The sequence below is a fragment of the Panthera onca genome, assembly GCF_046562875.1.
Source record: "Panthera onca isolate mPanOnc1 chromosome E1 unlocalized genomic scaffold, mPanOnc1 haplotype 2 h2.Chr16_ul_1, whole genome shotgun sequence".
In the NCBI taxonomy this organism is placed as follows: domain Eukaryota; kingdom Metazoa; phylum Chordata; class Mammalia; order Carnivora; family Felidae; genus Panthera; species Panthera onca.
Window position 1 is genome coordinate 1348059 of NW_027675808.1, and position 23340 is coordinate 1371398.

A 23340-nucleotide genomic window follows, 5' to 3' on the forward strand; every position below is an offset into this window, starting at 1 on the left:
GGCTCCAGGCTCCCAGCTGTCAGCACAGAGCCCTAAGCGGGGCTTGAACTCATGAATTGTGAGATCATGACCTGAGCCAAAGTTGGATGCTTAACTGACTGGGCCACCCAGGCATTCCAGAGTAAAGATTATTTGTAACACTCATAACAGCGAAAGATCATTGTGGAGAATAAATAGAAAACCCCTATAAATTAACAACCCAAGAGAAAAATGGCCAAATTACAAGAACAGCCATTGCCAGATGAAGAAACATAAGTTGCTAATAATCATATGAAGTCTTTTTATACATCATAGTAATCAGGGAAATGCAAAATTTAGGTCACAATGAAATACCTTTTGATGCTGACCAAATTGGCAAAAATTAAGGTCTGTTAATTTAATTGTTGGTAAATAAGGCAAAAGTGGTGAAAGAACTTTGAAAAACATTATGTAGTATTCTGTAAGGTTTTCATACTTCATGGCTTAGAAAATCCATTTTTTAGTGATACATCCCAGAAAATCTCTGCACTGATGTGCAAGGAGACATGTTAAAAGTGCTCATAGCAGCTCTGATCCTAATAGAAAAAGGAAGGAAGGGAGGAAGGAAAGAAGGAAGGAAGGAAGGAAGGAAGGAAGGAAGGAAGGAACAAAAAGAAACAACATGATCGGTGATAGAATGTATAAATAAATTGTGGTATTTACCACTGATGCATGATGAAATACTGATAATGTGTACGTTAGTGAAAATGAACTATAGCAATATACTATATGGATGGTTCTTGGAAATATATTGAATGAAAAAAGCAAGTCTAGGTTGCTATAGTGTGATTATTTTTATAGAGCTGTAAAACAAAATTAAGGAATATTTTGTTTATCCTGTGTAAAATTTTATGTAAAAAAGCAAGACCTTGGTTAATTTTAAAAAATTCAGCAATGTTCTCTCTGTAGAGAAGCAGTAGAATAGAATGGGGGAAGCACAGACGCAGATGCAGTGGTGTTAATAATGTTCTTCAACTGTGAGGGAGAGGAAGGGGGAAAAATGTTACAGAGAGGGAGTGAGGCAAACCATAAGGACTCTTAAATACTGAGAACAAACTGAGGGTTGATGGGGGTGGGGGAGAGGGGAAAGTGGCTGATGGGCATTGAGGAGGGCACTTGTTGGGATGAGTACTGGGTGTTGTATGGAAACCAATTTGACAATAAACTATATTAAAAAATAATAAAAATAAAAAGTAATTTTGTCCTTAAAACAATAATGTTCTTCAAATGGGAGGTGGGTTCAGTGGTTCAGCTAAAACATTTGTGTATCAAATAGACATTATCAAAAATAGGGAATCTATTGCTTTAGAAAGTTATATGTTCCTGTTAGTGAATGTAAATCTTCATTAACTCTAACATTCGCCTAGAATTTTTCAAAGTCTCATTTTTTTCAAGTCTTTAAATATTTGGTTAAGAATACAAAGTAATTTGGTGCTCCTTAAAGTAAACTTCTCAAAGATTCTTTATCTTGGAAATAGGCAATAGGCTGTGCCTTATCTTTTATAGATTAGAACTGGAATTTGATTTTTTTAGTGGGATAAACAAAGGAGTAGTGTTATCAAAAGCTCATCCTATTTATATAAAACCTTTATATGCGGCCTTAGAAAATTCTTAGAAATCTTTATCCATTCTAATATTGGGATATTATATATAATCAAAGAAAGACATTTTCTAAGTATAGAATGACTATTAAAATGTTTAATAGTTTCAAAAGCATACTGGAATAAAGATAACAAAGTGAATGGTAGCCTGAGGTGGGAGAAACCAGAGGTCAAGAAAGCTCACTTCTAATCTCTGATCTTGTATTTCCTTTTGTGACCTGGGGAAAAAAATCATGATATCATGTCTAAGTATTTTTTAAAATGTATAAAATAATACACTAATTCTTTACCGACATATCTTTGAGTTGTTGTCAGGCCAAGACAAGATAATGTAAGTTAAAATTAAAAATGTTGTACGCTTGTAACTAGAAAGATTTTGATTAACTTTCCTGGCATTTTTCAGTTTTACTTTCTCCTTGTGTGTTGAATTGCTTTTTCCTCTTAGAACCATATATTTTTAGTGGTATTAGCTGATGGCTATAATCATGTTATCTCCCTATAATTTATTTTACATAATTCTATAGTTGTCATAATTAACATTTGAAGATATTGAAGAAAATATTCTTTTCTCCTTAGAAACGAAAAAAGTGAATTTTAAAGATTTCATTGATACAATGATGACCAATACGGAACGCTTCTCTGAAAAATTATGTAAGAACATCACATTTTGTGCTTTTATTTACTTTTTCAAGTTTATTTATTTATTTTGAGAGACAGAGAAAGAGCAGGGGCAGGGCAGAGAGAGAGAAAGGGAGAGAGAGAGAATCCCAAGAAGACTCCACACTGTCAGTTACAGAGCCCAGTGCACAGCTCGATCTCACAAACCATGAGATCGTGACCTGAGCGGAACTCAAGAGTTGGACACACTTACCCGACTGAGCCACCCACCCCAACATATATTGTGCTTTTAGTGGACCAACTGGTGTGACAAACTTTAGAAGAGTGTAGCAGACTAGAAGAGGTAGTCATCCTGTAGATCATCAGCCAAACAGATGCCTGGCTTACTGCTGATGTTTGGTTTCAATCTTCTCTGTTAATGATTTCTAAATCTCGAGCACTTCCATGTGCAAATGAATTGAAAGTTTTTATGAGCTTCCTGTTTATCCTCACACTTACTATAAAGAGCTAGAACCGTGTATATAAAATTCCTTTTCGGAAGATGTAAAACGTCTTCCCAGTTTGGGGAAGTGATGCCATCTAGTGACTAGCGCTGAGTACTCATATGCAGAATTTCCTCTTTCATTTGTTTATATATTTTTTTCCATCTTCCAATTTATTCAGTAATATTTACTGAGCCATTGTTATATATGCTTTCTGTTAAGCTGATGAGCTGTTAAGATGAGAAAGACAGTCTTGGCCACTCAGAAGCTCACTGTAAAGAAATACAAGGTCTTATATGTACATTTTAAATGGAGTGAAGCTAGTTTAAAAATTGAAGCGAAAAGTAGCATTTTGTTATTTTGTGCTTAGCTGTTGGGTAATAGTGCATTTTAAGTAACAGTTATTTTACCTTACACTAGAAATCAATTTAATTTGCTTTCTATACAAGGTGGAACATAATAGATTAATTGGATGAAGAGATTATTTGCATTGTTAGTCACTTCATTTATCCTAGGAATTTTAGTTTCGTGGAGATAAAAAGTTTTTGTTTTTGTTTTTAAACATTTTTATTATTTTTGAGAGACAGAGAGAGCACGAGCCGGGGAGGGGCAGAAAGAGACAGAAACACAGAATCTAAGCAGACTCTAGGCTCTGAGCTTGTCAGCACAGAGCCCGACGTGGGGCTCGAACTCACAAACAGTGAGGTCGTGACCCAAGCCGAAGTAGGATGCTTAATCAACTGATCCACCCAGGCACCCCGAGTTAAAAAGTTTTATTATCACGGAGTTGTATAGTATATTATCTTACTCGTATCTATAGTTAAATTTCCTTTCTTGTTGTTAAATATTGCACATTTATATTCACTGTTTTCCTTTTTTCTTCATCTGGCTGCTCATTTCTTCACCAGACAGCTTATTGGTTCTGTATACCTCATTGGGACCTTCTATCCATTTATCCCTCAACTTTGTCCTTACCCACCAGTCTCCCTGTTTTCACTTTTCTTCCTTATCCACTTGAAAATCACTGGTCTGTGTACCTCGAATACCCTACAGTCTTCAGTACCCTAAATTGCCCTTTGGTTGCACCTGTCTTACAAAACTCCCAACCCTGGCTTTTCCTCGTGGCTGACATCATTTCTAGAGAAAATTATATAGCTCAGCAGATTGAACACTTTGAAATCTTGACCATCAGTGTCTGGTGGCCCTCAGCACTACCTAGGAATTATGTGATTCCCACCCTCTCCCAGTTAGTTTATTCTTTTACTCTCTGAAATAACTAATTAACAATCTCCATTCTCTCAAACTTCCATTCCTACTCCAACCTTAGCCCTTCTCACATTTAGCAGATAACTTAGCCTTTATAAGGAAAATAGAAGCCTGTCACTATTTTGAGGACGTTAAGATATTTCCCAATATTTTCTCCTAAAAGTTTTTAAGTATTTCTTTTTCATAGTTAAGTCTTTAATTCACCTGAAATTGATTTTTATGTTTAGAGTGAAATTGGGATCCAATTTAATTTTTTTCCATAAAGATATTAGCTGGTGACAGTTTTATATTAATTCTTTGAGATTTATGTATTATATAAATTGATTTGGAACCTGACACTCACACATGATGGCCTTGGGATTTAGGTTATCATTGGAGATTTTATTCCTTCTAGTCATACCTCTGGCAGAGAACAGGCTTTCTTCTTGAATTCCTAAAAAGGTGACTAAAGTGTTTTTATTAATAATTTTCAGATGGAAAGATTTTCCGGGGCCCTGTCTTTTTTGGGAAAAGTTTTCAATTAGCAATAATCGCGCCTCGGATAAACCTCATTGGCTATGATACTGCCACTGTGCAAAGCTGGGCCCTGTCTTTTTTTTGTTTGTTTGTTTTGTATTAAATTTTTTTTTAATGTTTATTTATTTTTGAGAGAGCAAGAGACAAAGTGCGAGCAGCAGATAGGCAGAGAGAGAGGGAGACACAGAATCCGAAACAGGCTCCAGGTTCTGAGCTGTCAGCACAGAGCCCAATGGGGGACTCGAACTCACAAACTGAGAGATCGTGACCTTAGTTGAAGTCGACGCTTAACTGACTGAGCTACCTGGGCCCTGGTGTTAAGTACGCACCTCTATAATTCTAGACTTGTCTGTATCAAGTAATAACAATAATACTTATTATATTACTCACATTTATTGAGGGTTTACTATGTGCCAGTACTGTTCTAAATAATTTTTATTTATTAACTCACTTAATTCTCACATCAACTCTATTATTTTTATTTTATGGATGGGAAAACCACAGCACAGAGGTTAAAGAAGTCACATAGCTAGTATGTGGTAGAATTAAGATTAGAACTCGGGTAGAGTGGTGCCTGGTTGGTTCAGTCAGTTGAGTGTCCGACTTTTGATTTTAGCTCAGGTCATGACCGCAGCGTTGTGAGATGGAGCCCCACATCAGGCTCTGTGCTGGGCATGGATCCTGCTTAAGATTCTGTCCTGAGAGGCCCTTTGTCAGCTTGGCAGAGTGGTGCCACCCCAGAACCCGGGTGTGTGGAGTGGGATCCTTTAAGACGTTGGGGTTTGAATCCCAGCTGAGTGCCTGGGAGGTGCAGGAGACTGTGGAGCGGGACAAACTGACCAGATCGTGCCTGTGCTGTGCTGTGAGGGCTGCCTGAACAGGGTGGTTTGGTCTAGGGAGGAGAAACTGCGACGATGCCATTTTCCTCCAATCACCAACATGGTGGGGCTTCAGGGAACAGGACAGCAGGCCCCCAGTGGAGGTTGGACTGCTTACACCAAACCCTGCCTCACCATGCCTGGCAACTGCATATCTGCTGGAGGGAGAATTGACCCTTACCCAACCAGAGGGTCCCTCCTCCAGACCAGCACAACCACTGGTTCCAGGGCACCATCGGACAACGGTCCGGCAGTTTTTCATTTTCTGATTTGATTTTTGGAAATACATATTTTCTTTTCTTGTCTTTTCTCCTTCTTCTTCTTCCTTCCCTTCTCTATTCTGGTTGTTAATTTGTTTAAGCAGGCATTTTTAATCTATGCATTTTACACCTCTTCTGTATCTCCTCCTTCTTTATTTTTCTCTCTCTCTCTAGATTAAGCCATATAGTTTCTCTGATTCTCTGCCTGCTCAATTTTTTTTTCTCTTTCCCTGCTTCTGTCATTTCCCTCTTTCTATGGGATAAGGCTTCTTCCACCCCCTCCCCTTTTTAATTTTTTCCAGGGTTACTTCAATGAACAAATCAAAGCACGCCTGGTGGAAAGTCCAAACCACCAGTGCGAGTAGGGGTATAAAGCAACCAGAGTCACAACAACAGAGAGCATGTGACACACTCCAAAAACACCTCCTGAAGGGTCAGGCCCTGGATAGTATATGACCCCTTTTTAACATAGTAGTACTCACAGGGGCAGGACACATAACAAACTATTAAAACACGTAAAAGACAGAAAACTAGACAAAATGACTAGACAGAAGAATTCTCAAAAATTCTAGGAAGAAATGACAGCCAGAAAAATTGCTCAAAACAGATATAAACAATATATCTAAACAAGAATTTGGAATAATAGTCATAAGACTAAGAGCTGGGCTTGAAAAAACTATAGAAGACAGCAGAGAATCTATTGCTGCAGAGATCAAGGACACAAGAGATAGTCATGATGAATTAAGAAATGCAGTAAATGAGATGCAAAATAAACTAGATGCAGAGACAGCAAGGATGAAGGAGCAGAGGGAAGAATAAGTGAAATAGAAGATAACATGGAAAATGATGAAGCTGAAAAAGAGAGAGAGAGGAAAATATTAGACCACGAGGGGAGAATTAGAGACCTAAGTGATTCAATGAGATATAATAATATCTGTATCATAGGAATTCCAGAAGGAGAAGAAAGAGACAGGGGCAGAAGGTTTGTTTCACCAAATTATAGTTGAGAGCTTCCCTAATCTGGGGGAGGAAGCAGACATCCAAGTCCAGGAGGCCCAGAGAATTCCCTTCAGAATTAACAGAAGCAGGTCAGCCCCAAGGCATGTCATAGTGAAATTGGCAAAATACAAAGATAAAGAGAGAATTCTGAAAGCAGCTAGGGACAAACGGGCCTTAACCTACAAGGGCAGACACACAAGGGTAGTAGCAGACCTGTCCACTGAAACTTGGCAGGCCAGAAGGGAGTAGCTGGAAATATTCAATGTGCTGAATAGGAAAAATATGCAGCCAGGAATCCTTTATCCATCAAGGCTGTCATTCAGAGTGAAAGGAGAGATCAAGGCTTTTCCAGACAAACAAAAACTGAAGGAATTCATGACCACTAAACCAACCCTGCAGGCACTCTGTGAGTGGAATGCTGCAAAGACTACAAAGGACCAGAGACATTGCCACAATCATGAAACCTACAGATAACACAATGACACTAAATCCATATCTTTCAGTCATAACTCTGAATGTAAATGGGCTAAATGCCCCAATCAAAAGGCATAAGGTATCAACATGGATAAAAAACCAAGTTCCATCTATATGCTGTCTACAAGACACTCATTTTAGACCTGAGGACACCTGAAAATTGGAAGTGAGGGGATGGAGAACCATATATCATGCTACTGGAAGTCAAAAGAAAGCTGGAATAGCCATACTTATATCAGACAAACTAGATTTTAAAGTAAAGACGGTAGCAAATGATAAAGAAGGGCATTATTGTCATAATTAAGGGGCCTATCCATCAAGAAGAGATAACAATCGTAAATGTTTATGCCCCCAACTTGGTAGAACCCAAATTTATAAATTAATCACAAACATAAGCAATCTTACTGATAATAATACGGTAATTGTAGATGACTTTATTTTTTTTCAATATATGAAATTTATTGTCAAATTAGTTTCCATACAACACCCAGTGCTTATCCCAAAAGGTGCCCTCCTCAATACCCATCACCCACCTTCGCTTCCCTCCCACCCCCCATCAACCCTCAGTTTGGTCTCAGTTTTTAAGAGTCTCTTATGCTTTGGCTCTCTCCCACTCTAACCTCTTTTTTTTTTTCTCCTTCCCCTCCCCCATGGGTTTCTGTTAAGTTTCTTAGGATCCACGTAAGAGTAAAACCATATGGTATCTGTCTTTCTCTGTATGGCTTATTTCACTTAGCATCACACTCTCCAGTTCCATCCATGTTGCTACAAAGGGCCATATTTCATTCTTTCTCATTGCCACGTAGTATTCCATTGTGTATATAAACCACAATTTCTTTCTCCATTCATCAGTTGATGGACATTTAGGCTCTTTCCATAATTTGGCTATTGTTGAGAGTGCCGCTATAAACATTGGGGTACAAGTGCCCCTATGCATCAGTACTCCTGTATCCCTTGGGTAAATTCCTAGCAGTGCTATTGCTGGGTCATAGGGTAGGTCTATTTTTAATTTTCTGAGGAACCTCCACACTGTTTTCCAGAGCAGCTGCACCAATTTGCATTCCCACCAACAGTGCAAGAGGGTTCCCATTTCTCCACATTCTCTCCAGCATCTACAGTCTCATGATTTGTTCATTTTAGCCACTCTGACTGGCGTGAGGTGATATCTGAGTGTGGTTTTGATTTGTATTTCCCTGATGAGGAGCGATGTTGAGCATCTTTTCATGTGCCTGTTGGCCATCCGGATGTCTTCTTTAGAGAAGTGTCTATTCATGTTTTCTGCCCATTTCTTCACTGGGTTATTTGTTTTTCGGGTGTGGAGTTTGGTGAGCTCTTTATAGATTTTGGATACTAGCCCTTTGTCCGATATGTCATTTGCAAATATCTTTTCCCATTCCGTTGGTTGCCTTTTAGTTTTGTTGGTTGTTTCCTTTGCTGTGCAGAAGCTTTTTGTCTTCATAAGGTCCCAGTAGTTCATTTTTGCTTTTAATTCCCTTGCCTTTGGGGATGTGTCGAGTAAGAGATTGCTACGGCTGAGGTCAGAGAGGTCTTTTCCTGCTTTCTCCTCTAGGGTTTTGATGGTTTCCTGTCTCACATTCAGGTCCTTTATCCATTTTGAGTTTATTTTTGTGAATGGTGTGAGAAAGTGGTCTTGTTTCATTCTTCTGCATGTTGCTGTCCAGTTCTCGCAGCACCATTTGTTAAAGAGACTGTCTTTTTTCCATTGGATGTTCTTTCCTGCTTTGTCAAAGATGAGTTGGCCATACATTTGTGGGTCTAGTTCTGGGGTTTCTATTCTATTCCATTGGTCTATGTGTCTGTTTTTGTGCTAATACCATGCTGTCTTGATGATTATAGCTTTGTAATAGAGGCTAAAGTCTGGGATTGTGATGCCTCCTGCTTTGGTCTTCTTCAAAATTACTTTGGCTATTCGGGGCCTTTTGTGGTTCCATATGAATTTTAGGATTGCTTGTTCTAGTTTCGAGAAGATTGCTGGTGGAATTTTGATTGGGATTGCATCGAATGTGTAGATAGCTTTGGGTAGTATTGACATTTTGACAATATTTATTCTTCCAATCCATGAGCATGGAATGTTTTTCCATTTCTTTATATCTTCTTCAATTACCTTCATAAGCTTTCTATAGTTTTCAGCATACAGATCTTTTACATCTTTGGTTAGATTTATCCCCAGGTATTTTATGCTTCTTGGTACAATTGTGAATGGGATCAGTTTCTTTATTTGTCAACTGATGAATGCAACTGTTGAATGCAACTGATTTCTGTACATTGATTTTGTATCCTGAAACTTTGCTGAAATCATGTATCAGTTCTAGCAGACTTTTGGTGGAGTCTGTCGGATTTTCCACGTATAATAACATGTCTTCTGCAAAAAGTAAATGCTTAACTTCATCTTTGCCAATTTTGATGCCTTTGATTTCCTTTTGTTGTCTGATTGCTGATGCTAGAACTTCCAACACTGTGCTAAACAACAGCAGTGAGAGTGGACATCCCTGTCGTGTTCCTGATCTCAGGGAAAAAGCTGTCAGTTTTTCCCCATTGAGGATGATGTTAGCTGTGGGTTTTTCATAAATGGCTTTTATGATGTTAAAGTATGTTCCTTCTATCCCGACTTTCTCGAGGGTTTTTATTAGGAAAGGATGCTGAATTTTGTCAAATGCCTCTTCTGCATCGATTGACAGGATCATATGGTTCTTATCTTCTCTTTTATTAATGTGATGTATCACATTGATTGATTTGCGAATGTTGAACCAGCCCTGCATCCCAGGAATGAATCCCACTTGATCATGGTGAATAATTCTTTTTAGAAGCTGTTGAATTCGATTTGCTAGTATCTTATTGAGAATTTTTGCATCCACATTCATCAGGAATATTGGCCTATAGTTCTCTTTTATTACTGGGTTTCTGTCTGGTTTAGGAATCAAAGTAATACTGGCTTCATAGAATGAGTCTGGAAGTTTTCCTTCCCTTTCTATTTTTTGGAATAGCTTGAGAAGGATAGGTATTATCTCTGCTTTAAACGTCTGGTAGAACTCCCCTGGGAAGCCATCTGGTCCTGGACTCTTATTTGTTGGGAGATTTTTGATAACTGATTCAATGTCGTCACTGGTTATGGGTCTGTTCAAGCTTTCTGTTTCCTCCTGATTGAGTTTTGGAAGTGTGTGGGTGTTTAGGAATTTGTCCATTTCTTCCAGGTTGTCCAGTTTGCTGGCATATAATTTTTCATAGTATTCCCTGATAATTGCTTGTATCTCTGAGGGATTGGTTGTAATAATTCCATTTCATTCATGATTTTATCTGTTTAGGTCCTCTCCCTTTTCTTTTTGAGAAGCCTGGCTAGAGGTTTATCAATTTTGTTTATTTTTTCAAAAAACCAACTCTTGGTTTCATTGATCTGCTCTACAGTTTTTTAGATTCTATATTGTTTATTTCTGCTCTGATCTTTATTATTTCTCTTCTTCTGGGTTTAGGCTGTCTTTGCTGTTCTGCTTATATTTCCTTTAGATGTGCCGTTAGATTTTGTATTTGGGATTTTTCTTGTTTCTTGAGATAGGCCTGGATTGCAATGTATTTTCCTCTCAGGACTGCCTTCGCTGCATCCCAAAGCGTTTGGATTGTTGTATTTTCATTTTCGTTTGTTTCCATATATTTTTTAATTTCTTCTCTAATTGCCTGGTTGACCCATTCATTCTTTAGTAGGGTGTTCTTTAACCTCCATGCTTTTGGAGGTTTTCCAGACTTTTTCCTGTGGTTGATTTCAAGCTTCATAGCATTGTGGTCTGAAAGTATGCATGGTATGATTTCAATTCTTATATACTTATGAAGGGCTGTTTTGTGACCCAGTATGTGATCTATCTTGGAGAATGTTCCATGTGCACTCGAGAAGAAAGTATATTCTGTTGCTTTGGGATGCAGAGCTCTAAATATATCTGTCAAGTCCATCTGATCTAATGTATCATTCAGGGCCCTTGTTTCTTTATTGACTGTGTGTCTAGATGATCTATCCATTTCTGTAAGTGGAGTGTTAAAGTCCCCTGAAATTACCACATTCTTATCAATAAGGTTACTTATGTTTGTGAGTAATTGTTTTATATATTTGGGGGCTCCTGTATTTGGCACATAGACATTTATAATTGTTAGCTCTTCCTGATGGATAGACCCTGTAATCATTATATCATGCCCTTCTTCATCTCTTGTTACAGCCTTTAATTTAAAGTTTAGTTTGTCTGATATAAGTATGGCTATTCCAGCTTTCTTTTGACTTCCAGTGGCATGATAAATAGTTCTCCATCCCCTCACTCTCAATCTGAAGGTGTCCTCAGGTCTAAAATGAGTCTCTTGTAGACAGCAAATAGATGGGTCTTGCTTTTTTATCCATTCTGATACCCTATGTCTTTTGGTTGGCACATTTAATCCATTTACATTCAGTGTTATTATAGAAAGATATGGGTTTAGAGTCATTGTGATGTCTGTAGGTTTCATGTTTGTAGCGATGTCTCTGGTACTTTGTCTCACAGGATCCCCCTTAGGATCTCTTGTAGGGCTGGTTTAGTGGTGACGAATTCCTTCAGTTTTTGTTTGTTTGGGAAGACCTTTATCTCTCCTTCTGTTCTAAATGACAGACTTGCTGGATAAAGGATTCTTGGCTGCATATTTTTTTCTGTTCATCACATTGAAGATCTCCTGCCATTCCTTTCTGGCCTGCCAAGTTTCAGAAGAGAGATCAGTCACAAGTCTTATAGGTCTCCCTTTATATGTAAGAGCACATTTATCCCTCGCTGCTTTCAGAATTTTCTCTTTATCCTTGTACTTTTCCAGTTTCACTATGATATGTCATGCAGAAGATCGATTCAAGTTACGTCTGAAGGGAGTTCTCTGTGCCTCTTAGATTTCAATGCCTTTTTCCTTCCCCAGATCAGGGAAGTTCTCAGCTATGATTTCTTCAAGTACATCTTCAGCACCTTTCCCTCTCTCTTCCTCCTCTGGAATACCAATTATGTGTAGAATATTTGTCTTTAGTGCATCACTTAGTTCTGTAATGTTCCCCTCATACTCCTGGATTTTTTTTATCTTTTTCTCAGCTTCCTCTTTTTCCATAATTTTATCTTCTAGTTCACCTATTCTCTCCTCTGCCTCTTCAATCCGAGCCGTGGTTGTTTTATTTTGCAGCTCATTTATAGCATTTTTTAGCTCCTCCTGGCTGTTCCTTAGTCCCTTGATCTCTGTAGCAATAGATTCTGTGCTGTCCTTTACACTTTTTTCAAGCCCAGCGATTAATTTTATGACTATTATTCTAAATTCACTTTCTGTTATATTGTTTAAATTGTTTTTGATCAGTTCGTTAGCTGTCGTTATTTCCTGGAGATTCTTTTGAGGGGAATTCTTCCGTTTGGTCATTTTGGATAGTCCCTGGAGTGGTGCGGAACTGCGGGGCACTTCTCCTGTGCTGTCTTGAATAACTTGCGTTGGTGGGTGGGGCCGCAGTCAGACCTGATGTCTGCCCCCAGCCCACCACTGGGGCCACAGTCAGACTGGTGTGTACCTTCTCTTCCCCTCTCCTAGGGGCGGGATTCACTGTGGGGTGGCGTGCCGTGGCCCATCTGGGCTACTTGCACACTGCCAGGCTTATGGTGCTGGGGATCTGGCGTATTAGCTGTGGTGGATCGGCAAGGTGCACAGGGGCGGGAGGGGCAGGCTCAGCTAGCTTATCCTTCCGTGATCAGCTTCTGGAGGGGCCCTGCGGCACCGGGAGGGAGTCAGACCCGCCGCCAGTGGGATGGATCCACAGAAGCACAACGTTGGATGTTTGCGCGGTGCAAGCAAGTTCCCTGGCAGGAACCGGTTCCCTTTGGGATTTTGGCTGGGGGATGGGCGAGGGAGATGGCGCTGGCGAGCGCCTTTGTTCCCCACCAATTTGAGCTTTGTCGTCCGGGGCTCAACAACTCTCCCTCCCGTTGTCCTCCAGCCTTCCCGCTCTCTGAGCAGAGCTGTTAACTTATAACCTTCCAGATGTTAAGTCCTGCTTGCTGTCTGAACACACTCCGTCCAGCCCCTCCGCTTTTGCAAGCCAGACTCGGGGGCTCTGCTTGCCCGGCGGGCTGCCCTTCTGCCCTGACTCCCTCCCGCCAGTCTGTAGCACGCACTGCCTCTCCGCCCTTCCTACCCTCTTCCATGGTCCTCTCGTCTATGCTTGGCTCCGGAGACTCCGTTCTGCTAGTCTTCTGGCAGTTTTCTGGGTTATTTAGGCAGGTGTAGATGGAATCTATGTGATCAGCAGGATGCGGTGAGCCCGGCATCCTCCTACGCCGCCATCTTCCCTGTGGATGACTTTAATACTCCACTTACAGTAATGGAGAGATGACCTAGGCAGAAAATTAATAAAGAAACAACGGTCTTGAATGATACCCTGGACCAGATGGAGTTGACAAATATATTCAGAACTTTTTATCCAAAAGCAGCAGAATACACATTCTTCTCGAGTGCACATGGAATATTCTCCAAAATAGATCACATACTGGGTCACAAAGCAGCCCTAAATAAATATAAAAGGATTGAGATCATACCATGAATATTTTCAGATCACAATGCTATGAAACTTGAAATCAACCACAAGACAAAATTTGGAAAGCCTCCTAATGCATGGAGGTTAAAGAACATCCTACTAAAGAATCAGTGGGTCAATTAGGCAGTTAAAGAAGAAATTTAAAAATATATGGAAGCAAATGAGAATGAAAATAAAACATTCCCAACCCTTTGGGATGCAGCAAAGGCAGTCCTAAGAGGAAAATACACTGCAATCCAGGCCTATCTCAAGAAACAAGAAAAGTCCCCAAAACAGAATCTACCCTCACACCTAAAGGAACTAGAAGCAGAGCAGCAAAGAAACCCCAAAGCCAGCAGAAGAAGAGAAATAATAAAGATTAGAGCAGAACTAAACAATATGGAATCCAAAAAAACCCAAAAAACAAAAAACACAGTAGAACAGATCAATTAATCTAAGAGGTGGTTTTTGGAAACAATAAACAAAATTGATAAAACCCTAGCCAGACTTCTCAAAAAGAAAAGAGAGAGAACCCAAATAGATAAAATCACAGATGAAAGAGGAGAGATCACAACCAACACCACAGAAATACAAACAATTATTAGAGAATACTGTGAAAAATTATATGCCAACAAACTGGACAATCTGTAAGAAATTGGACAAATTCCTAGACACCCACACACTACCAAAACTCAAACTGGAAGAAATAGAAAATTTGAACAGACCCACAACCAGTGAAGAAATTGAATCAGTTATCAAAAATCTCCCAACAAATGAGTCCCAACAAATGGGCCAGATGGCTACCCAAGGGACTTCTACCAGACATTTAAAGCAGAGTTAGTACCTATTCTTCTCAAGCTGTTCCAAACAATAGAAATGGAAGGAAGGCTTCTGGACTAATTCTATGTAGCCAGCATTACCTCGATTCCCAAACCAGACAGAGACCCCACTAAAAAGAATTACAGGCCAATATCCCCGATGAACATGGATGCAAAAATTCTCAACAAGATACTAGCAAATTGAATTCAACAGTATATTAAAAGAATTATTAACCATGATCAAGTGGGATTCATTCCTGGGCTGCAGGACTGGTTCAATATTCGCAAATCAATCAATGTGGTATATCACATCGATAGAAGAAAGGATAAGAACAATATGATCCTGTCAATAGATGCAGAAAAAGCATCTGACAAAATACAGCATCATTAGTAAAAACCCTCCAGAAAGTTGGGATAGAAGGAACATATCTTAACATCATCAAATCTACATATGAAAAGCCCAAGCTAATATCATCCTCAATGGGGAAAAACTGAGAGTTTACCCACTGAGATCAGGAATACAACAGGGATGTCTACTCTCACCACTGTTGTTTAATATAGTGTTGGAAGTCCTAGCCTCAGCAATCAGACAACAAAAGGAAATAAAAGGCATCCAAATTGGCAAAGAAGTCAAACTTTCATTTTTTGCAGATGACATGATACTCTACATGGAAAACTCAAAAGACTCCACCAAAAAACTAGAACTGATACATGAATTCAGCAAAGTCGCAGGATATAAAACCAATGTACGGAAATTGGTTGCATTTCTATACACCAAGAATGAAGCAATAGTAAGAGAAATCAAAGAATCGATCCCATTTACAATTGTATCGAGAACCATAAAATACCTAGGAATAAGTTTAACCAAAGAGGTAAAAGATCTGTATGCTGAAAACTGTAGAAAACTTATGAAAGAAATTGAAGAAGACACAAAGAAATGGAAAGGCATTCCAGGCTCATGGATTGGAAGAAAAAATATTGTTAAAATGTGGATAGTACCCAAAGCAATCTACACATTCAGTGTAATCCCACTCAAAATTGCACCAGCATTCTTCTCAGAGCTAGAACAAACAATCTTTCAAATTTGTAGGGAACCACATGAGACCCTGAATAGCCAAAGTAATGTTGAACAGGAAAACCAAAGTAGGAAGCATCACAATCCCAGACTTCAGCCTCTACTACAAAGCTGTAATCATCAAGACAGTATGGTATTGGCACAAAAATAGGCACATAGACCAGTGGAGTAGAATACAGAACCCAGAATTGGACTCACAAAGGTATGGCCAATTAATCTTTGATGAAGCAGGGAAGAGTATCCAAGGAAAAAAAGAAAGTCTCTTTGGCAAATAGTGCTGGAAGACCTGTACAGTAACAAGCAGAAGAATGAAACTGGACCACTCTCTCACACCATACACAAAAATAAACTCAAAGTGGATGAAGGGCCTAAATGTGAGACAGGAAACCATCAAAACCCTAGAGGGGAAAACAGTCAACAACCTCTTTGACCTCAGCCACAGCAACTTCTTACTTGATACGTCTCTGAAGGCAAGGGAGATAAAAGCAAAAATGAACTATTGGGACCTCATCAAGATAAAAAGTTTCTGCACAGCCAAGGAAACAATCAACAAAACTAAAAGGCAACTGATCGAATGGAAGACGATATTTACAAATGACATATCAGATAAAGGTTAGTATCCAAAATCTATAAAGAACTTACCAAGCTCAACACCCGACAAACAAACCAGTGAAGAAATGGACAGATGACATGAGCAGACACTTTTCCAAAGAAGACATCCAGATGGCCAGCAGACACATGAAAAGATGCTCAACATCGCTCATCATTAGGGAAATACAAATCAAAACCACACTGAGATACCACCTCACACAGGTCAGAGTGGCTAAAATTAACAACTCAGGAAACAACAGATGTTGGTGAGGATGTGGAGAAATGGGAGCCCTCTTGCACTTTTGGTGGGAGTGCAAACTGGTGCAGCCTCCCTGGAAAACAGTGTAGAGGTTCCTCAAGAAATTAAAAATAGAATTACCCTACAACCCAGCAATAGCACTACTAGGAATTTATCCAAAGGATGCAGGAGTGCTGATTCATAGGGGCACGTGTACCCCAATGTTTATAATAGCACTATCAACAATAGCCACATTATGGAAAGAGCCAATGTCCATCCACTGATGAATGGATAAAAAAGATGTGATACACACACACACACACACACACACACACACACACACACACACACCAGAATACTACCGGCAATGAGAAAGAATGAAATCTTGCCATTTGCAACAACATGGATGGAACTGGAGGGTATTATGTTAAGTGAAATAAGTCAGAGCAAGAGAGATATCATGTTTTCACTCATATGTAGAATTTGAGAAACTTAACCAAAGACCATGAGGGAAGGGAAGAGGAAAAAAATAGTTTCAAACAAAGAGGGAGGAAGGCAAACCATAAGAGACTCCTGAATACAGAGAACGACTGAGGATTGATGGGGAGACTGTGGGGGAGGGGAAAATGGGTGATGGGCATTGAGGAGGGTACTTGTTGGGATGAGTACTGGGTGTTGTATGTAAGCGATGAATCATGGGAATCTACTCTTAAAGCCAAGAGCACACTGTATGTTAGCTAACTTGACAATAAGTTATATTTTAAAAAAAAAAGCATTCTCTCTCTCTCTCTGCCCCTCTCCCATATGCACACACTCTGTCTCTCTCTCAAAAAAAAAGGCAACTCATGGGGCGCCTGGGTGGCTCAGTCAGTTAAGCATCTGACTGTTGATTTCACCTCAGGTCATGATTTCACAGTTTGTGAGCTCAAGCCCTGCATCAGGATCCATGCAACGGTGAGAAGCCTGCTTGGGATTCCCTCTCTCTGCTCCTTCCGCATGCCCTCTCTCTCACTCAAAATAAGTGCATTAATTTTTAAAAAAAGCAACTCAGAGCTTATGTTCTCTACTTATGCATTATACCATCTGACTGCCATGGCGTCAGCTCAGGCACACACACAATAATTCTTCCTCACTTCTGGCATCTGGTGATTTTCCTTTCTATTGAGCTTATCACTCAGTTGTTTAGGCTGAAAAGTTAGGAGTCATTCTTGGTCTTTTTTTTCCTTATGGCCCTAGCTCCACCACTTCCACTTCCCTGATTCAATTCATCACCAAATATTATTTTTATTGATATTTTAACTCAGTATAGAGTGTGTTTTGCATTGGAAATTGAAGGGGAATCTGGCTATTGTCATTCTATATTGCCAGTTCTCTCTTTATAGGGGGCACCTGGGTGGCTCAGTCGGCTAAGCGTTGGACTTTGCCTCAGGTCATGATCATGCTGTTCATGAGCCCTGTGTCAGGCTCTGTGCTGTTTGAGCTGTTTGAGCCCTGTGTCAGGCTCTGTGCTGACAGCTCAGAGCCTGGAACCTGCTTCAGATTCTGTGTCTCCCTCTTTCTCTGCCCCTCTCCAGCTCATGCTCTCTCTCTCTCTCTCTCTCTCTCTCTCTCTCTCTCTCAAAAATAAACATTCAAAAATAAAAAATAAAAACACTCATTCATGGGGTGCCTTGGTGGCTCCGTTGGTTGAGCATCCAACTCTCGATTTTGGCTCGGGTCATGGTCTCACAGTTTCGTGGGTTCAAGCCCTATGTTGGGCTCTGTGCTGACTGACAGCATGGAGCCTGCTGTCTCTCTGTCTCCCACTGTCTCTCTGTCCCTTCCCTGCTCTCATTCTCTCTGTCTCTCTCAAAATAGAAATAAAATAAACTTAAAAAAACCCACTCATTCAGGTTTTTGACCTTGACATTCCACCTTAGCTTTTTACAAAAGTTAAATCTCACTTTGTTAACTCCATTTGCCAATTTTCTATTTTCATCTTATTTACCTCTATAGTTTTTTTTTAACTCAAGTGTAATTAACATACAGTATTACATTAGTTTCAGGTGTGCAGCATAATGATTCAACCATTATTTTTAATTTAATATGTTTATTCTTCAAAATTCTTCTCCTTATGTTTTCTGTGACACCGTCATCTCATTTTTTCCCCACCTTATTGGCTCTTCCTTTTTTTTCTTTAAAATTGAGATATAATTGGCATATAACATTGTGTGAATTTAAGGTGTACAAAGTGTTGATTTGATACACTTATATATTGCAATACGATTACCACCATAGTGTTAACTAACAGCATCATCACATCACATAATGATCATTTCTTTTTTTGTGGTGAGAACACCAAGATTTATTCTCTTAGCAACATTCAAGTATATAGTATTGCTAACTATAATCACAATGCTGTGCCTTAGATGCCCAGAATTTATTCATCTTCTAATTGTAAATTAGTACCCTTGACCAGCCTCTTCCTAATTTCCTGGTAACCACCATTCTACTCTGTTTCTGAGTTCTGCTTTTTCAGATGTGAGACCTTATAAGTATTTGTCTTTCTCTGATTTATCTTACCAAGCATAGTGCTTGTCACTCTTTTGTCCCTAATGTCAGGATTTCCTTCTTTCTCATAACGGAATAATATTCCATTGTAGACCTAGCTCTTTTTTGGTCTTGTTTTCTGGCTCCTTCTTTTCTGACTGGATTTTATATTAGCATGATCCCAGGATCCATTCTGAGTCCCATTCTCTAAGCCTCTTCCCGAATCATCTTATTGCTTTAAATAATATTGCTGTTCTTTTGACTCCCCATGTATCTCATACTTAATATGTATAAAAAAGAATTCTTGCTGTCCAACGATCTTATTCTTTACCTAGGCTCTCTTACCTCAGTTTTCGACACCACTGTCCACTCAGCTGCTAAGTTCTAAACCTAGGAGTTCTTCATGGCCCCAGCTTCTCATTCAATTCATCAGTAAATACTCTCAGTCTTGGGGCACCTGGCTGGTGCAGTTGATAAAGCGAGCGACTTTTAATCTCTGGGTTGTAAGTTTGAGCCCCACAATCAGGTGTAGAGATTGCTTAAAAATAAAATCTTAAATTAAAAAAAAATTTTAAAAATACTTCCAGTTTTATTCTCCAAACACGTCCTATGTTTGTCCACTTCTTGTTCTCATCACTGTTACCCTTGCTGAAGCCACTGTCATCTTTTTCTCTGAACTAGCTTCCTAACTGCTTGATCTTCCAGAGAGTCTGTTCTCTATACAGTAGTAGAGTGATCCTTTTACACATTGGTAATGAGATAATTTCACTCCCTGCCCCTTAAACCTTCCAAAGGTTTTCCATTGGAATTAAAACCAAAACCAAAACAAAACAAAAAACCCCACAAAATTTCTTTCCATGGTCTGCAGTAGTAGATTGAAGAGAAAGTAAGATCCAGGGAACGATGTTCGGGGGAGATGTAGAGCAAAAGCTATTTTGGTTTTATGGTTTAATTCATGGTTTAATCAGTTGGAGTTGTTTATGAATTCAGACTTCTGTAAATCTATAAGTCAATGAAAATGACTCTTTATATTGGTTATTCAGCAGTGGGTCACTATAAGTTCTTGAAATATTTCAGAATCCTCAAAGAAACACTAATTTTGGTGTTCAATATTTTATTGTGTTTTAATATTTGAAAATTGGCAATCATTTATAACGTATTTGTTATTCTTCTTAGCCATAAAAACCTTAATTCCTGACTGTTCCAGGTAATAGTTTAACTGTACTAACTTCTTGGACAAGGGTGTTGTAAAACTTGTGTGTGATCTACCTTTCAGTATTGCCTGATGCTATTGAAAACCTCCATAATCTCAGCAAAGGGAAGATGAAGATTTCTCACCTGTGGACCACTCTGTCTAACTTGAATAGTAACTTGAAAAAAAATGAATTCCTAGCTGTGCTGAAATTAACAACAGTGGATGGTAAGTATTCCAAATATTACAATTAAAAGATACATAAGACTGTCGGTCTGCCTTTCGTCAATCTTTTTTTTTTCCTTGTATCTTGTACTTGGTTGATATGCCAATATATACACTTAGAAAATATAAAGAAACCTCAGATTGTTTGGTTGTCCAACAGAAAAAATGTTAATATCTAATTTATTGTTACTCTAAATTGATCAAATATGCATTGATTACCTTCAAGTTGTGTAACATGTAACTGGAAAATGGCATATCCCGTGAACACAGAGGGGACTGTTAGGAAATGTTAAGAGATCTATTCCCGTTTTTTTATTAACATGACTTCAGATATCCATACTGTAAAATAGACTTTGTGGTGGCCACCACCACTACTAAGTTAGCAAGTAAAAAAAGATTCAAACAAAACAAAAATGAGTTTACAAAGTAAAACAAAGACCATGGACTATAATTTTTCTTAAAAAATTTTTTTTTAGCATTTATTTCTGAGAGAGAGAGAGACAGAGAGACAGAGCAGGAGTGGGGGGAGGGGCAGAGAGAGAGGGAGACACAGAATCAGAAGCAGGTTCCAGGGTCTGGGCTGTCAGCACAGAGCCCGTTGTGGGCCTCAAACTCATGAACCATGAGATCATGACCTGAGCCGAAGTCGGACGCTTAACCAACTGAGCCACCCAGGCACCTCTACAGTTTTTCAAATAAGACTATTATTTACTGCTGATGTTCTGCATGTAGGAGACAGGTAGTACACAACCACAGGTGAACATTTCCACTCCTTCGTATTTTTCATACCTTGAAGTTACAAATGTACTGTTACACTCTTTTATGTGAAATGTTTATGCAAAACTAGCCTCGTAACAAGAGCATGCTGTCTACGGTCTTTGTCAAAGAACTGTCTTTCCCTGTGAGGATTACTTACCCCTTTTTCTTCATTAAGCTCCTGTTTAAGTGAGACTGGTAATTTTGAACTTTAAGTGTGTTGGTTGTTTTGTTTATTAACATATTTGAGATGAAGAGGGTTGATGAAAATATGATACTACCTGATAATAGCGATTTTTTTCCCTCTCTTTTACTGAGACCTTTTATTGGACCTTCAGTACAATGTGATTTAATTCCTATTTTAATGCAGTGGTTTGCAAAGTTTTGAACCTTGTTATTTTTGGTTTTGTATTTATATTTGGTGCTGGTAAAGCAGTAGAATCCTTTTCTTCTAAATGAAATCTTACAGAGTCCCTCAATATATAAATCATAAAAGTTGAGTTTCTCTGAATAAAGTGGGGGAAATGACCAAGTGAACTGCTTAAGTATTTCAACAGAGCTTTAGAAACGTGAGAAAGAACGTAAGCATTCCCGACCTAGGATCCTCTTTTTGACCATGGTGTATGTTAAAAAAGGAAAAAGGCTGGGAGGGTGGGGGTGTGCCTGAATGGCTCAATCAGTTAACTGTCCAACTCTTGATTTCAGCTCAGGTCATGATCTCACAGTCGTGGACTCGAGCCCCTTGTCTGGCTCTGTGCTGACAGGATGGAGCCTGCTTGGGATTCTCTCTCTCCCTCTCTCTCTTCCCCTCCCCCCCCCCTCAAAATAAATAAATAAACTGAAAAAAAATGTTTTTCTTGCAGAAGATGATGAAGTACAAATAGAAGAATTTGGACAAGTGGTAAAGGATATTCGTGATGCCTCCAGGTTAAAAGGTAACTAGTAAATTATTTGTGACTGTTAAATTTACTTTTATTGAATGGATGTCTTTGTGTTTTGTTTTTTAGAATTTCTAGTTCTGTTAATTTCTGCTTACCATGTTGGCATTGATCTGTTTTAAGGCAGGCAAAACTTGATTTTGATTAAAAGTTGGCAGCATCCATGATGAAAGAAAAATGCCTTTTTCTGGAATGGGGCCTGTGTAACCTATTTTAAATCCCTTTTTTTGTTGTTGTTATTTGTGTGTGTGTGTGTGTGTGTGTGTGTGTGTGTGTGTGTGTGTTTTGTTCTGGACTTTATGTAAAGTCAGATACTAGCTTTACAATTTTTCAGATATGAAAATTTTCTATACCATTTTTAGCCTCAGACTTAGGACTCTACCCTGTGTAAAGGCTTATATATTATAGAATTTCTCAGAAATCTTCTACCTCTTCCTTTAGTAGACATTCCTCATGTTCCTTTCTTTGGATTTTGTTAACATACAAGAGTGACCATGTGCATTTTGGTACCATGGCTATTTCCTACCACTTGACTTCCATTTTTGCTTAAAAGTTAAATCATAGACCTAAAACCAATGGAGATCATACTCATGGAGTTTGTGTACTTTTCTATTGGGAAAATAAGTTTAAAACTTAATTATCACTGGTAATTTATTTGAATAACATTCAAATGACTGTTTGGTCAATGAGCGCTGTCAGGAGAAGAATAACAACATAGGTATATGTTTAGGAAAACGGAAGCGGAGTCATTTCTGGGTGTAAAGAAGTAGATAGATACTTTTCAGATTTTTCATAACCACTCTGCCCTGGTATAAAATTTTTAACATCATTGTTTCTCTTTTAGGTTAAGAAAAGTACTTAATAATTCCCTGTTGACATATAAATATGTTACCTGGGTCACGTAACATAATTAGCATCAATATAGTATAGTGAAATAGATTAGCCGTGCTATAGGAAACAATGCATACAGGTAGAAAAGAACATGGGCTATGGAGTTTGATACATGGTGGTTTGTGGGTTTTTGACTTACCAGCTGGGTAGTCTCTGTAGGTCATTCTGGTTTCCTCATCTTTAAAACAAGGAAGCTAATAAAATCACGTTTCTCCTAGAGTTGTCAGGATCAACTGCAAAAACACATATAAAGCACATAATCTAATTATTAGGCACATACTATATACTTGGTAAATGGTAGTTAATTTTGAAATCAGAAAACAGAGTTCAGAAAGACTGGTATTCAGGACAGATAACTTTTTATGTGGAGGAAGGAAAAAAAAGTGGAAACTAAACCATTGAGAAAGGAGAACAGT

General features: G+C 38.8%; 2 pseudogenes; one reads left to right on the plus strand and one right to left on the minus strand.

Moving 5' to 3' along the window:
- LOC144615356 (EF-hand calcium-binding domain-containing protein 13-like) overlaps positions 1–23340 on the plus strand; it is a 98674-nt pseudogene that overhangs the window by 57589 nt on the left and 17745 nt on the right.
- Positions 4440–4566, minus strand: LOC144615368 (U4 spliceosomal RNA; annotated as a pseudogene).